General features: G+C 43.5%; 1 protein-coding gene and 1 pseudogene across 1 annotated transcript in view; both read right to left on the reverse strand.

The window, feature by feature from the left end:
* The window catches only part of LOC114908066 (NACHT, LRR and PYD domains-containing protein 7-like), a 582,624-nt gene that overhangs the window by 10,527 nt on the left and 555,652 nt on the right, over positions 1–16,445 (reverse strand).
* LOC114908676 lies at positions 334–1,189 on the reverse strand (annotated as a pseudogene).

The following is a 16,445-nucleotide window of genomic DNA, read 5'->3' on the forward strand; positions in this document are numbered from 1 at the left end:
GGTGGTAATCCAGTTTTGAATTATTTTCCAAGGGGACCGTGAAAAGTGGCCCTATTTTGAGTTTTCGAGAGGGACCTCTGTCTTCTCACGGCGCCAAAGCAGGACTGGCCGGAGACTGCAGGCGATTAGTTTTACCACCAGATGGCGCTCCAACACCACAGGAGCAGGCACAGCCAGCCTTGCTCCAGGTGGAAGGGAAACAGTGTTGCCTGTAATGTTTTATTCATTTATTTTTTCCTACTCGGTCAACAAGTTTATTGTTGTCTTTATCTGAAAAATCTTCACAGAAGTTGTGGTTTTGTTTATGAACTCTCAACAGCCCTTTACTGACCTCTAAGGAAGCTTGCCTTCTTTTGAGCTACCGTATCTTTCTTCTGGGCAAGTAACATTTTTGGACGCTTCCACCTCCTTTCTTTAACTTCTTTCTCAGGCTTCTTCTCATTCACCGGATTCTCTCGTATCGCAACATGAGCTTTCTTATCCATCTCCTCCATCATGTCTGTAGTCGTGTTGTTCTTTATGTATTGAGAGAATTGTTTTCTGTAAGCGTCTTCGTCTCCTTCAATCAGTTAACACATATAATCTGCAACGTTCTGCCCCACGATGTGCTTTTGGTGTACGTCAGCCCTGAATTCTTTGCTTTCTGAATCATAACCAGGGAACTCTTTGGTACTGTGAGGGATAGACCAGCCTCCATTTACAGGTCCCCCAAAACTTTATCCCCAGTAGTAGTCCTGGGAAGCCCTGCATCCAAGTAACAAGTGAAGGCACCGGGTTGACCATCAATGTTTTCCACATTGTATTCATCTCCAGCCACCTGGACTTGTCCTTCATAAATTCTGTCCATACCCATCCTATTAAGGAGCCTGCGGGCCAGCAGCAGGCCAGTACAATATGGTGCCGCATAATTTGTCCGGCCAACCTTCACGCCATACGTTGGGAGCTCGTGAGCATAAGCTGCACAAACTATCATATCTCCTTGTATACGGGCATAAGCCATCTGACAAATGATATCTCTATTGGTTACACGTACTATCGTTCTGTATTTGCCTGTGTTGTACTTATTTTTATCTTGGATTATCAATTGTTTCCAAGCATAGTAGTCAGTTTTGCCCTCTTGCCGTCTTCTAAATTTCACTTGGTATCTCTTGAAGTGGGCCTTATTCTTGACAACTTTAACAAACTCCATCCTGTGGAACAGAGGCCCTTAGCTGCCACGGAGCTGCAGAACCATCACGGCCTGGGTTGGGGGAGGGGAGAGCATCTGTAATCTTGTAAATGACTCACCCCTGAGTAAAGTTGAGTAATTGAGAGCAAGTGGAAATAATCTCAACAAACAATGGCATTACCCGCCACCTAGCAGAGTAGAAAAGTTCGGATATCTTAGGAAAGCACTGAGAAATACAAGTTTTAAGGACTGCATTGTTCTCTTAGAGGGCAAAAAAAACCCTTCTTAATTGTTAAAACCCAGTGATTACCAGCAGAGTAAAGCAAGTTCACAAGGTCAGGTGGCGGTTTGGAAATCAAGGTGGTCACATGTTTAAGATCTTCAGCAGGGCTTCAATACCTCTTCAGCCAGCTTTTTGTGTAATTGATTCTGGTAAGTGGTTCAATGCTTTACTAAGGGAACTGATGTTTTCAATGCTACTGGATAGAATGTATATTTAAAGGCAGGGCAAGCAATTAACTTCTTAGTTTGGAAGGAGGAAGGGGGGAGAAAGAAAACACCAGCTAAGGAAGTGTCCCTTCTTCCCTCCACTAGTTCATAGCTGTATCAAATAGTGCATTGTGGTACCTTGAGATTAACCCCACAGGTCTGAGTCTGGGGCAGAGAAAGGAATAGGTTTATGCTCCTTGCATGGTTTTCCTCAGAAAATCTCACTGTGTTATCGCTCGTTCCTAAAAGAATGCCTAAAAACTGTAAGTATGCAAAGAATATTTGGCAAATGAATGTGCTGAGTCACTTAAAACTGAATTCCTTTCACCTGTTGGCTCTGTGATACCCAGAACAATCTCAGGACAGGTGAGTGAGATCTCATTAGATTTTCACACAGTGGAAAACATGTTCTCTGTGGTAAATAGCAGTGAAAATAGTGGGCATTCTTGACCCTGATTGAAATTTAGACACTAGTGTTATTTGTATTACAGCCTCTAATATTTGCTCATTGAGATCCTGAATTTTTGGGCTATCAATATTTTATAGAACTATCACTTCATATTTAATTGCATGTTAAAGTGAATAGTTATTCAATTTTGTCAAATGTCCTTTTAGCATATTGGGGATGATCATGTGATTTTTTTCTTCTTAGCTCTGTTAAGATCATAAATTTTATTAATGATTTCCTAATTTTGGCCATCTTTGCATTGCTAGAATAAACCCCACTTGGTCAAGATTTTTTTTTTTAATATGCTTTTAAGTATCATACAATTGTTAAACCACTCTCTCCTAGAACATCAAAAAATCTGTTGCTAATCTGCTTTTCTTTCCCTTCTAAGTTAATGTGATCTATTGCTCAGATGTGCAAATAATTATTTTCCCCTTGAAAAAACCCCAATAAACTAGTAGTGCTCCTAGAGTGTGTCTTATGGATGACTCTTTTTGGCCAATTTCCTAGCTATATTCTTGGCCCTTCAATTTCAAATTCTTTCTTTCAGGAAAGTTTATTAGATTATGATTTTTATGACTTTTTGTGTGTGTGTGTGTGTGGTACGCGGGCCTCTCACCGCTGTGGCCTCTCCCGTTGCGGAGCACAGGCTCCGGACGCACAGGCTCAGCGGCCATGGCTCACGGGCCCAGCCGCTCCGCGGCATGTGGGATCTTCCCGGACCGGGGCACAAACCCGTGTCCCCTGCATCGGCAGGCGGACTCTCAACCACTGCGCCACCAGGGAAGCCCAGGATTTTTTTTCTTCTTTCTGACATCAGTTTCACTTACTCTATTTTCTGTGCCTCTATTCATTCTCGTGCTTCCTATAGTTTACGTGGCATTTTGTAAAATGTCTTTTTTAAAGTTTCTACTCCTTTTCTGACCCTTGTCATCTCCTGTTTATGTCATTTTCCCCCCACCCATCTCCTTTCTGAGATTTCCTAATTTTACATATTTGTTTGCTCATAACTATTATTTGTGATTTAGAATAAGAAATATGTATTTGGTTGAGCCCATCTGCTTGTATTCTAGGGTTCACTGGGGTACACCTAGTTTTACCGAAAATGTCTGTAGGTATTTTTACTTGCTGTGTTTGCTGGTTGTTTTTTTTTTTTTTTAGGGGGGGTGGTGTTTTTTTAAATTTTTAAAAAAATTTTATTATTATTATTTTGCGGTACGCAGGCCTCTCACTGTTGTGTCCTCTCCCATTGCGGAGCACAGCCTCCGGAAACGCAGGCTCAGCGGCCAAGGCTCACCGGCCTAGCCGCTCCTCGGCATGTGGGATCTTCCAGGACCGGGGCATGAACCCGCATACCCTGCATCGGCAGGCGGACTCCCAACCACTGCGCCACCAGGGAAGCCCCTTTTTTTTTTATTTTAATTTTTTAACATCTTTATTGGAGTATAATTGCTTTACAATGGCGTGTTAGTTTCTGCTTTATAACAAAGTGAATCAGTTATACATATACATATGTTCCCATATCTCTTCCCTCTTGCTTCTCCCTCCCTTGGTGTTTGGTTTTTAATGAAGGAATTAGGAAGATTCAAAAACAAGTCATCCTTATTTTTAAAAATATTTTTAATTGTTAAAATGTATTTTATTGAAGTATAGTTGATTTACAATATTGTATTAATTTATTCTGTATAGCAAAGTGATTGAGTTATACATTCTTTTTCAGATTCTTTTCCATTATGGTTTCTCACAGGATATTGAATATAGTTCCCTGTGCTATCCAGTAGGATCCTGTTGTTTCTCCATCCTATATATGATAATTTGCGTCTGCTAATCTCCCAGTCCATCCCTTCCCCACACCCTCCCCCTTGGCAACCACAAGTCTGTTCTCTATGTCTGTGAGTCTGTTTCTGTTTCGTAGATAAGTTCACTTGTGTCATATTTTAGATTCCACATATACATGATATCATGTGATAGCTGTCTTTCTCTGTCTGACTTACTTCACTTAGTATGATCATCTCTAGGTCCATCCATGTTGCTGTAAATGGCATTAAAAAACAAGTCATGGGCTTCCCTGATGGCGCCGTGGTTGGGAGTCCGCCTGCCAGTGCAGGGGACATGGGTTTGTTCTCCTGTCCGGGAAGATCCCACATGCCGCGGAGCGGCTGGGCCCGTGAGCCATGGCCGCTGAGCCTGCGCATCTGGAGCCTGGGCTCCGCAGCGGGAGAGGCCACAACAGTGAGGGGCCCGCGTACCGCAAAAAAAACCAAAGAAAAACAAGTCATTCTTACCTCTCTTTAAATGTATTCATAATTCCTCGAAAATATATTCATGATTTCCATTCACTCATTCGTTTATTCATCAAATACTCATGCACCTACCGAATGCACAGTCATTCAAACAGGCATATATGATTTGATCGACAAATGTGTATGGAATGCTCACAAGATCTAGGCAGGAGCTTGGAACATATAGCAGATGCCGCCTATGTGTTGCAGAGCAAAACAATTACTCATGTTTTCTCATCAAATCAGAGACCCAGGAAGAGGAATATAAACAGTTGGCATGTGGAACTCTCCCTCCATTCCGCTCTTTCTAGAGCTTTTCTCACAGTGCATTTTGAACATCTGGGTCTTGAGTCAGCCAGTTATATCAGATCATATGGCACCCCCACGTCCATCCAATTTGCATTTGCCCCCGTGTTCCGTTGCAAGGTCTGGACGAAGAAAAGTCTACTGAATCAGGAAACTGTTTAATTAATCAACTGTTAATTGGGGAAATAAGGCTTTGCATTTTGCTCTGAACCAGGATTTCTCAACCTCAGCACAATTTGATGTTCGGGGCTGGCTCATCCGCAGATGGGGGAGGGGGGCTGTCCTGGGCATTGTGGGATGTTGAGCAACATCCCTGGTTTCCACCCACTAGACACCAATAGCACCCCTCGCCCGTCCTCTAAATGGTCCCAACCAAAAATGTCTCATGACATTGAACTTGTCTCCTGGTGGGGGGAGGATGTGTATTAATTCTCTCCTTTTTTTCTGTGATTTTGATGCTTTGACATGTTGGGGTCTTGCTGACCCTGGAGGGACTGCCCATGTCAGGACTAGCTAATTCCTAGAGATAGCAAACAACCTGCCTTTGTGCATGCCTTTTGTATGCAAACCATCCAATCCAGAGCCTAACCCCTCAACCGCCTCCTTTATTAGGCTATTATACCCTGGGCCACTATTTCCCTGTCCTAGTCACCCCAGGGCCAGGTACCAGACAGCTAAGGGCTGTCCCTATGCCGTAGAGTCTGCTGCAGTTATTCAAACTAGACAATCCTAAATCTATTTACCCTGACTCACCTGTTTCTTCCCATGGAAACCACAATAAGGGCACTTGCCCTGTCTTCCCCTTGCTCCCCTCTGCCTCCTGGCGGACCCTGGGGCTGCCCCAGGGCATGGCGGGCCCCCTCCTCTTGGGATCTGTGACTATAACCCTACCTTTTTTTAATATAAATTTGTTTATTTATTTATCTTGGTTGCATTGGGTTTTCGTCGCTGTGCACAGGCTTTCTCTAGTTGTGGCAAGATGGGCATACTCTTCCTTGCGGTGAGTGGGCTTCTCATTGTGGTGGCTTCTCTTGTTGCAGAGTATGCGCTCTAGGTGTGCGGGCTTCAGTAGTTGTGGCTCACAGGCTCAGTAGTTGTGGCACGCGGGCTCAGTAGTTGTGCCATGCGGGCTCAGTAGTTGTGCCATGCGGGCTCAGTAGTTGTGGCACGTGGGCTCAGTAGTTGTGGTGCACGGGCTTAGTTGCTCCACGGCATGTGGGAATCTTCCTGGACCAGGGCTCGAACCCCTGTCCCCTGCATTGGTAGGCGGATTCTTAAGCACTGCACCACCAGGGAAGTCCCCCAAAAGGCATTCTTATGACTCTGGAGAGTCCAGGGTTTTATGAGTTGTCTTGGACGAAGACCAAATATTAAAACAAATGATGCACTTTTCACCCTCATCACTCAGGAAATTACAAGGGTTTTAGAAGTTATGTGTCAGGAACTGGGGACAAACATCAAATACATATTTCTTACTGTATCACCATAACAAACTATGTTTTCAATGACAGTGGTACCCTGATCTGTTGGCCTCACCATACCTGGACAATAACAAAGCCTATATTTTTAAAACAGGGAGCAAAATTATCCCCATTTGAGAACCATTGTTCTAAACTTACCTGTCAGTCATTTATTTATTCTATGCACAGAATAACTTTGCAAGGAAGAATGACTTTATATTTGTTCCAAATTCTAAGATAATCTATGCAGTCTTTTATACTGGTTAAGATACTTAAAACTACATCAGCAATGTTCTAGAATGATAGCAGCCAGTGGTGCGTTATCACAAGTTTGTTTAGCAAACTTACCTTCATTTCACAAGCATGGTTCACAGCCTTTCATCAGAATATTTCACAACAAACATCTTAACATATTTCATTACTAAAAGTCATAGTTTCAAGGTTTCAAGTTTCTAATCCTTGGGACTGTTAAAAAATCTATGAATGTTGTAAAAGTATTATCTTTTGTGATGGCAGCTATGGAAGAAATGTGTTTTGGACTCTGATTTTAAGACATTGGGTATATAAATATCTGTGAACATTTTTCTTTGCTATCTACATAAAGACGAATGACTAACCCAGTGTTCACTTGGGTCAGTGGTTTCTGTACTTAGAGATTGTCTGCTATATGGGAAAATAATCTGAAAAAGAATGGATATATGTGTATGTATAACTAAATCACTTTTCTGTACACCTGAAACTAACACAACATTGTAAATCAACTATAATCCAATATAAAATAAAAATTAAATTAAAAAAATGTCTGAAGGTTTTCTTACTAACTGCAAGTTGAAACCTTTGGCATCTGGTTTCAATGATTATTTTGATAAATGATAGGTATGATCATCCTTTTTTTTTAACTTTATTTTTTGCTGCGTTGGGTCTTCGTTGCTGTGCATGGGCTTTCTCTAGTTGCAGAGAGCAGGGGCTACTCTTCGTTGCGGTGCGCAGGCTTCTCATTGCGGTGGTTTCTCTTGTTGACGAGCATGGGCTTTAGGTGCGCGGGCTCAGTAGTTGTGGCACATGGACTCAGTAGTTGTGGCACGTGGTCTTCAGTAGTTGTGGCTCGCAGGCTCTAGAGCACAGGCTCAGTAGTTGTGGCACACGGGCTTAGTTGCTCCGTGGCATGTGGGATCTTCCCAGACCAGGGATCGAACCCGTGTCCCCTGCACTGGCAGGCGGATTCTTAACCACTGTGCCAACAGGGAAATCCTCATAATCCTTATTTCTGATTTCCACAGAATGAATAAGCCCTGGGGTGACAGCCTGAAACAGGCTTCTGATACAAACTAGCTTTGCCTGGTGTATCTCGTATTATCAAAGTTGAATCACCATAGCAGGTAACATTGACTGAGCATATGACTAGATGTTAGGCTATGATCTAAATACTTTAGGTGCATTAAATCATTTGATCATCCAGTAGCCCTGGGACTTTATATTATCACTGAGAGCTGAAGTAATCTGCCCAAGTCACCTAGTCACCTACTGCTGTGTAACAGACTTCTCAAAATCTGAAAAGCTTCAAGCAATCACAATTTCTTATATCCCTGGTTCCCTGGGTTGGTCGGACTCAGCAGGGCGGTTCTTTGGCTCTGTGTCATGTTGAATGGTCCCTCATGCAGCTGCATTCAGCTGGTGGATAATTCAGGCTGGAAGGTCCGAGATGGCCTCATTTAAATGCCTGGGGCCTTGGCTCAGTGGGGTAACTGGAACACTGAGACTTTTCATCCTCCATGTACTCTCTTATCATTCAGCTCAAGATTTCTTCGCTGCTGGTTGATTTCCAAGAGGGTGAAAACGGAAGTCACGGGGCTTCCCTGGTGACACAGTGGTTAAGAATCCACCTGCCAATGCAGTGGACGTGGGTTCAAGCCCTGGTCTGGGAAGATCTCACATTTTGTGGAGCAACTAAGCCCGTGCACTACAACTACTGAGCCTGTGCTCTAGAGCCCACGAGCCACAACTACTGAGCTCACGTGCCACAACTACTGAGCCTGCATGCCACAACTACTGAAGCCTGCTCACCTAGAGCCCAAGCTCTGCAACAAGAGAAACCACCGTAATAAGCCCGCACACCCTAACGAAGAGTAGCCCCCGCTCGCCGCAACTAGAGGAAGCCCACACCCAGCAACAAAGACCCAACATAGCCAAAAATTAAAAAACGAAAAAAGAGTGGCAAGTCCTTGCATTCCTGACATACTGAAAAACAACATGCAGGGATGTTCAGGTCCACAGAAGATTTCTCTCGCTACAATATCGCCTTCCTTATACACCTGACTGAATAACTATGCAATCTTATTTTGAATAGATGTCTCTAAACCATCAAAAGACTGAGTCAGCATTACCTGGGACTATTGGCTTCTCAGATGATCTCAGCCCATAATCCCTGGATGGACTTATTCTTGACAAAATGAGTCTGTAACCCCCCTAAAATTAGTCTCCTCTAATAAGACTATCTGTCCATGTGTGCACACACACACATATATGTATTTAAGCTCATATTCCTCCAAAACACCTCATGAACTAGGATTGCCAGATAGAGGGGATTTCACCCCTGACAACGTGAGTGACCGCTGTCAACTAACTTGAGTTCTTCATGGGGTAGCTCCATTGGGACCCAGAGCTGAGTCCTCTCGGATCTATTGGATTGGCCAAAAAATTCGTTCGGGTTTTGCCATAACATCTTACGGGTTACAGAAAAGCCCGAACGAACTTTTTGGCCAACCCGATATTTTGCAGATGTATCTCCCTCTAAATCTGGCAAGGATTACCTTAGCCAGGTGATTAAAGTCAGCATCATCAGTGGTAAGTCATGTTGATAGAACGCATCCTTGACATGATCTGACGAGAATGGCACTTTAGCTGTGATCTTCCTTCCGGAAACCCATAACCACAATCTAATCATGAGAAAAACATCAGATAAACCCCAGTCAAGGGATATTCTACAAAATTTTTGACGAGTACTTCTCAAAACATTCAAGGTCATCAAAAACAAGGGAAGTCTGAGAAACTGTCACAGCTAAGAGGGACCTAAGGAAATATGAGGACTAAATGTAATGTAGTACCCTGGAAGGAACCTGGAACAGAAAAAGGACGTTGAGGGAATCTGAAAAAGTATAGATTTTAGTGAATAATAATGTACAAATATTGGTTCATTAATTGTGACAAATATGCCACACAAATGCAAGACGTGAATAGTGGAAATTGGGTGTGAGGTATATGGGAATTATGTACTATGTCACATTTTTTTCTGTAACTCTAAAACAATTCTAAAATAAAATATGTATTTAAAAATGAAAAAAAAAGTATCTCCCTCCAACTGTGCCAGCTCTCAGACCTCATTTTTTTAAAAATATATTATTATTTTTATTAGTATAGTGTTTTTTATAAATTTTATTTATTTATTTATTTATTTTTGGCTGCGTTGGGTCTTCATTGCTGCTCAAGGGATTTTCCTAGTTGCAGCGAGCAGGGGCTACTCTTTGATGCAGTGCACGGGCTTCTCTTTGCGGCGGTTTCTCTTGTTGCGGAGCATGGGCTTCAGGCACGCGGGCTTCAGTAGATGTGGTGTGTGGGCTCAGTAGTTGTGGCACGTGGGCTCAGCAGTTGTGGCACGTGGGCTTCAGCAGTTGTGGCTTGGGAGCTCTAGAGCGCAGGCTCAGTAGTTGTGGTGCACAGGCTTAGTTGCTCTGCGGCATGTGGGATCTTCCCAGACCAGGGCTTGAACCCGTGTCCCCTGCATTGGCAGGCGGATTCTTAACCACTTTGCCACCTGGGAAGCCCCAGACGTCATTTTTTTTATTCCTCTTGCCCTTTTTTACTTTCCTCCAACCACACTGTCCATTTCACTCTTTTTAGAACAAGCCAATCCCACTCCCACCTGCACGCATCTGAACTTCCTAGTCCGTTTCCCAGGAATTCTCTTCCTCAAGGCATTCAGGCCCCAGGTCAAGCATCATGTCTGAAAAGGCTTTTTCTGATCACCTGGCCTGCAATTGCTGGTGACTTGGAATCCTAAGCCCCTCCTACTCTCCTAGGCTGCTTTATCTTTCTTCATTGCCTGTGTCACTGTCTGATGTCATGGGCTATGCCTACGTGCTTGTGTGGTTAATTATCAGCCTCCCCAGGACTTCCCTGGTGGTCCAGTGGTTAAGACTCTGCGCTCCCAATGCAAGGGGCCCAGGTTCGATCCCTGGTCAGGGAACTAGATCCCACATGCCACAACTAAGACCCAGCACATCTAGCCTGCTAGCTAGCTAGCTGAATGAATGAATGAATAAAAAATATATCAGGCTCCCCTTGTAGAAGAGGAACCCCCAGGAGGACAGGGACTTTGTTCCCTTCATGGTTTTATCTGCAGTGCCCATAACAGGGCACAATGGACTCTATAAATATTGGCCGAGGGAAAGAATCTTCCATTACCTCTCCGTTCCCTGCAATCACCCACTGTAGATCACCGACATCTTTCCCTTAAGACCCCAAAGACATTCCCAAGGTCTGCTCTGGCCTCTTCACCTGGCTTTCTGGCTTCACTGTCACCACTTTGCTGTCTTTTCTCCACCCAGCAAGACTCTCTCAAGCACAGAAATCAGATTATGTCATTTCCAGTTTAAAAAGCATCTAATCGCCTCCCCTTCCTCTCTGAACAAAAGCCAGAGTCTTTATCATGTTCTAAAAACTCCTTCAGTAATCTGGCTCCTGCTAACTGGGGCTGCTTCATTTCCTACATCCTGGCCCATTGTCTCTCTCCAGCGGCCCGCTACAATAGCCTTGGGGCTGGTTTTCATCCACTTAGGTCGAATCCCTTTTATGTTGGGTCTTTATGCTAATTCTTCCCTGTGTCCAGACTCCCTTAGGATCTTTAGGGGACTGGTTCCTTCTTATCTTTCAGTTCTCAGCTCAGATTTACTTTCTCAGATGTGGCCAGTGCCTGCCAGGTCAGTCTAAAGTAGGATCCCCTCTCTCCCAGGACCCCCATACATACTTACGTTTATTGCACTTTTCGCATTTGAAAGCATTTTATTCCTGTCTTTGCCTCCGTATTGCCTGTCTCCTTAGAATGTGGCCTTTGATGGACCGTGTCTATCTTTTTTTGTTTGTTTCTTGGGGGTTTTGTTTGTTTGTTGTTTGGGTTTTTTTTGGGGGGGGGTTGGGGTTTTATTGTTTGTTTGTTTGGCCATGCTGCGGGCTTGTGGGACCTTAGTTCCCTGACCAGGGATTGAACCCGTGCCCTCAGCAGTGAAAGTGTGGAATCCTAACCACTGGACCACCTGGGGATTCCCCCGTGTCTGTCTTTTTAAAAAATTTTTCTTCCAGTTTTATTGAGATATAATTACCACATGGCACAGTATAAGTTTAAGGTGTTCAGCCTCATGGTTTGGTTTACAAACATCATGAAGTGATGATTACAATAAGTTTAGTGAACATCTATCATCTCCTATAGATACAAAATTAAGGAAATAGAAAAAAATTTTTTCTTTGTGATGAAAACTCTTCGGATTTACCCAAAAATTTTCATATATAATGTACAGCAGGGTTAATTATATTTACCATGTTGTACATGACACCCTAGTACTTATTTATCTTATAAATGGAAGTTTGTACCTTGAGACCCCCTTCATCCGGTTCCCCCCAATCCCCCCCCAATAACCGCAAACCTGATCTCTTTTTCTATGAGTCTGTTTATTTGTTTGTTTCTGAAGTATAATTGACCCACAACACAATGTTAGTTCCTGTTACTCAACACAGTGACTCGATATTTCTATACATTTCAAAATGATCACAAGTCTCGTCACGATATGTCACCATACAAAGATATTATATAGTTACTAACCATATTCCCCACATTTCACATTTCATACCCATGACTCTTTTATTTGCAACTGGAAGGTATTTTGTACCTTTTTTTTTTTTTTTTACGGTATTTGTCTTTCTCTGACTTATTTCACTTAGGACAGTACCCTCTAGGTCTATCCATGTTGTCACAACTGACAGGATTTCATTCTTTTTTATGGCTGAGTAATATTCCATTGTATATAGGACTGTGTCTGTCTGATCCCCTGCCATATCCCTGTGCCTATGACCATTATGCACAGTCAACAAATAATTGCTGGAGGAAAGAATTATTACATCTTTATCAATGTCTGGGATACATGCATTTTTCCATCACAGCCCCCTAGAGGGAGATCTCAGCATACAAGAGCCCTCACGGGACGCAGATTTGCATGTAAAACTTTGCCTTTCGGAATTTCCCTGGTGGCGCAGTGGTTGAGACTCCATGCTCCCAACGCAGGGGGCCCTGGTCAGGGGACTAGATCCCACATGCCGCAACTAAGAGTTTGCATGCCACGACTCAGGAGCCCAAGAGCTACAACTAAGGAGCCCGCCTGCAGCAACTAAGACCCAGCGCAACCAAATAAGTAAATAAATATTTAACAAACAAACAACAACAAAAAACCTTCCCTTTCCTTCCTGTAAGTTTCTTTCCTGAAACAGCCTGCCCCAGACTCCTGCCCAGGAATATACAGAGAGTGACCACAGAGGTGAGAGACCCCAGGGCCAGCCCTGTCTCTCACTCTCCAGGCCTAAGTTTATCTGGGAAATGACACGTCATTCTGGAAACCTCCTAGGATCGCCATTCCAGGAGAGGAACTGGGTGTGGTGCCAGCCCTGAAGCAGCTCCCGGTCTGCTGCGGTGGACACAGTCTGGCCCACAGAAACCAGATCCCAGTGATAGGTGCTGGGAGAGAGCCCAGATCTGGAGATGTGGACCCTTGGGTTCAAACTCTGGCCTTCCTTCCAGCTCTTCCTTTGCCACGTCAGCAATCACTTTGCTATCACTATTTCGGTCTTTGCGGTGAAGCTCGTGTTTTCTCCCCAGGGGTAAGCTCGCTAGGTCTCCTTCCAGACTCTGGGTGACAGAGAGGCATCTGCCCTCACTCCCAATCTTAAGGCTCCCTGCTGGCCAGATGAAATTATGTACCCAGCTTCTGACTCGGTAATAATTTACATGGTAAAGGACAAAGGACAAAACGGTGGATAAATAAGAAAAAAGGTTACAAATTGGTACAAACTTCCAGTTATAAAATAAGTAAGTCCTGGGGGTGTAATATACAGCATGGTAACAATAGTTAATGATACTGTAGTGTGTATTTGAAAGTTGCTAAGAGAGCAGATCTTAAAAGTTCTCATTACAGGAAAGAAAAAAAATTACAGGGAATTCCCTGGTGGTCCAGTGGTTAGGATTCAGCACTTTCACTGCTGTGGCCCAGGTTCAATCCCTGGTGGGAGAAACTAAGATCCTGCATGCCGCCTGGTGCGGCCAAAAAAAGAAAAAAAAATTAAAAAATAATAAATTTAAAAACATTGTAACCATGCAGTGATGGATGTTAACTAGACGTTGTAGTGATCATTTTGCTATATATACAAATATCAAATCATTTTGTTGGAACCTGAAACTAACATAATGTAATAGGTCAACTATTCCTCAATGAAAGAAAAGAAAAAGAAAAAAGACTGTGACAACAGAGAGGGACCTTGTGGGTATTTTGCTAAGTGAGCTAAATCAGACAGAAAGACAAATACTATAGGATATCACTTATATACTGGAATCTAAAAAAGCTGGAAGTGATAAAAACAGAGTAGAATGGTGGTTACCAGGGCAGAGGGGTGGGGGAATTGGAGAGATGATGTTTAAGGGTACAAACTGGGTACCAGTAGATAAATAAGCGCTGGAGATCTAATGCACAGCATAGTGATTATAATCAACAATACTGTACTGTAAACTTCAAAGTTGCTAAGAGACTAGATCTTAATTTTTCCCACCACGAAGAAGAAATGGTAATTATGCGACCTGGGAGAGGTGTTTGCTAACACTGCAGTGTAATCATTTTGCAATAGATAAATGTATCAAATCGATACATATGCTGGGCTTCCCTGGTGGCGCAGTGGTTGAGAGTCCGCCTGCCGATGCAGGGGACAAGGGTTCGTGCCCCGGTGTGGGAAGATCCCACATGCTGCAGAGCGGCTGGGCCCGTGAGCCATGGCCACTGAGCCTGCGCGTCCGGAGCCTGTGTTCCGCAACGGGAGAGGCCACAACAGTGAGAGGCCCGCGTACCGCAAAAACAAAAACAAAAATACATATGCTATGGTGGCAATTTTATTGTAATATATCAATGTATCAATCAACACATTGTATACATTCGACTTACAAAATGTTATATGCCAATTACATCTGAAAAAAAGTTTTAAGTCAAATAAGTCCACCCCCCACCATCCCAGTTTTCCAGTTTCTCAATCCCCATCCCTTTTTACCACCTTCCTCTATCTTTTATCCAGAAATTCACTACATATACAAAAAATGGATTTAATAGTTAACAGGTAGAAAGATGTCACAATTTTGAGGCACTGTTCTAAATGCTTTACTTGATCTGAGTCTTTTAATTAATATAGAACTGCTAAATGGGTAACACATCTAGGGGTTTAAGAAATCCCAAGAATATGAAAAGATATACTTTTTAAAAGATCTCATCCCTGCTGCTACACCTAAATACTTGGTCTCCCTTTCTTCCTCAGATGCCACCATTTGATGGGTTTCTTATGCACTCTTCCAGTGTTTACACAAAACCCAGGAAATATATTCCTATTTTTCAACCCTTCCTCACACAAACGATGGCACAACCCTAAGCCACTCTGCATCTCGTTGATTTTACTGGACAACAGATCCTGGATATTTTCCTACACTCTGGTCACACCTTTGTAAATAAAGTTAAAGTCTCCTCCAGTTACCCATTCAAGTCTGCTCTGTTTCCTGACTCAAAGGGTCATGGGACGTTGAGACATCTGAAAACCACACAACCTGTGTGGGATATACATAACCTGGAAGCCAGACCCATGTAGCCAAAACATATGTTCCCCCGGGAATGATAAGGCCAAGAAAATCTGTGCAGAGGATTTGGACATGAGAGGTCACTTTTTTTAAAAAATTTATTTATTTTTGGTTGCATTGGGTCTTCATTGCGCAGGCTTTCTCTAGTTGTAGTGAGCGGGTTTCTCATTGTGGTGGCTTCTCTTGTTGCGGAGCATGGGCTCTAGGTGCGCGGGCTTCAGTAGTTGTGGTGCGTGGGCTCAGTAGTTGTGGCTCACGGGCTTAGTTGCTCCGGGGCATGTGGGATCTTCCCGGACCAGGGCTGGAATCCAAGTCCCCTGCTTTGGCAGGCGGATTCTTAATGCCTGCATCACCAGGGAAACCCAAGAGGTGATTTTTAACTCACAGTTGCCACTCCCACATTCCTCTCAACAGTACCCTCAATCTCTACATTTCTCTGAAGCCTTCCAGATGCCCAGTGTCACTGTAACAGACTCTCCACATTTTCTCCTATTGGGAGAGACTCAGTTTCCTCACTGTCACAGCACCCGGGGATAAATCCCAATTCATGAGGAGGGTCCAGAGACAAAGTGGCTTGTTCTCTCCTTTTATAGCTTCTCACTTCTCCTTCAGCAGTTCCTTTGTGCCACAGTGATCTCCTGGCTCTCATCAAAAGTGACTTTTGGTGAAGAGATATCTCAGTCCATTCCGGCTGCTATAATAGAATACCACAGACCAGGTAGCTTATAAACAAGACATTTATTTCTCGCAGTTCTGGAGGCTGGAAGTCCAAGATCAAAGCACCAGCAGATTTGCCGACTGGTGAGGTCCTGCTTCCTGGTTCATAGATGGTTTTTTTTCCCTGTGTCCTCACATAGCATAGGGTCCAGGGGGCGCTCTGAGGGGGTCCTTTTTTTATTTTAAATTTTTATTGGAGTATAGTTGCTTTACAATGTTGTGTTAGTTTCTGCTGTACAGCAAAGTGAATCAGTTATACATATACATATATCCACTCTTTTTTAGATTCTTTTCCCTTATAGGCCATTACAGAGTATTGAGTAGAGTTCCCTGGTCCTTATCTATTTTATATATAGTAGTGTGAGGGGGTCTTTTATTTTTTTTATTATTATTTTTTAATAGATTTATTTATTTATTTATTTATTTAATTTTGGCTGCCTTGGGTCTTCGTTGCTGCCCCCGGGCTTTCTCTAGTTGCAGCAAGCGGGGGCTGCTCTTCATCTGCGGTGCGCGGGCTTCTCATTGCAGTGGCCTCTCTTGTTGCGGAGCACGGGCTCTAGGTGCGCGGGCTTCAGTAGTTGTGGCGTGTGGGCTCAGTAGTTGTGGCTCGTGGGCTTAGTTGCTCCGTGGGATCTTTCCAGACCAGGGC

Source organism: Monodon monoceros, unplaced genomic scaffold (genome assembly GCF_005190385.1).
Source record: "Monodon monoceros isolate NGI ecotype Baffin Bay Population unplaced genomic scaffold, NGI_Narwhal_1 Super_Scaffold_10, whole genome shotgun sequence".
Taxonomy (NCBI): Eukaryota; Metazoa; Chordata; class Mammalia; order Artiodactyla; family Monodontidae; genus Monodon; species Monodon monoceros.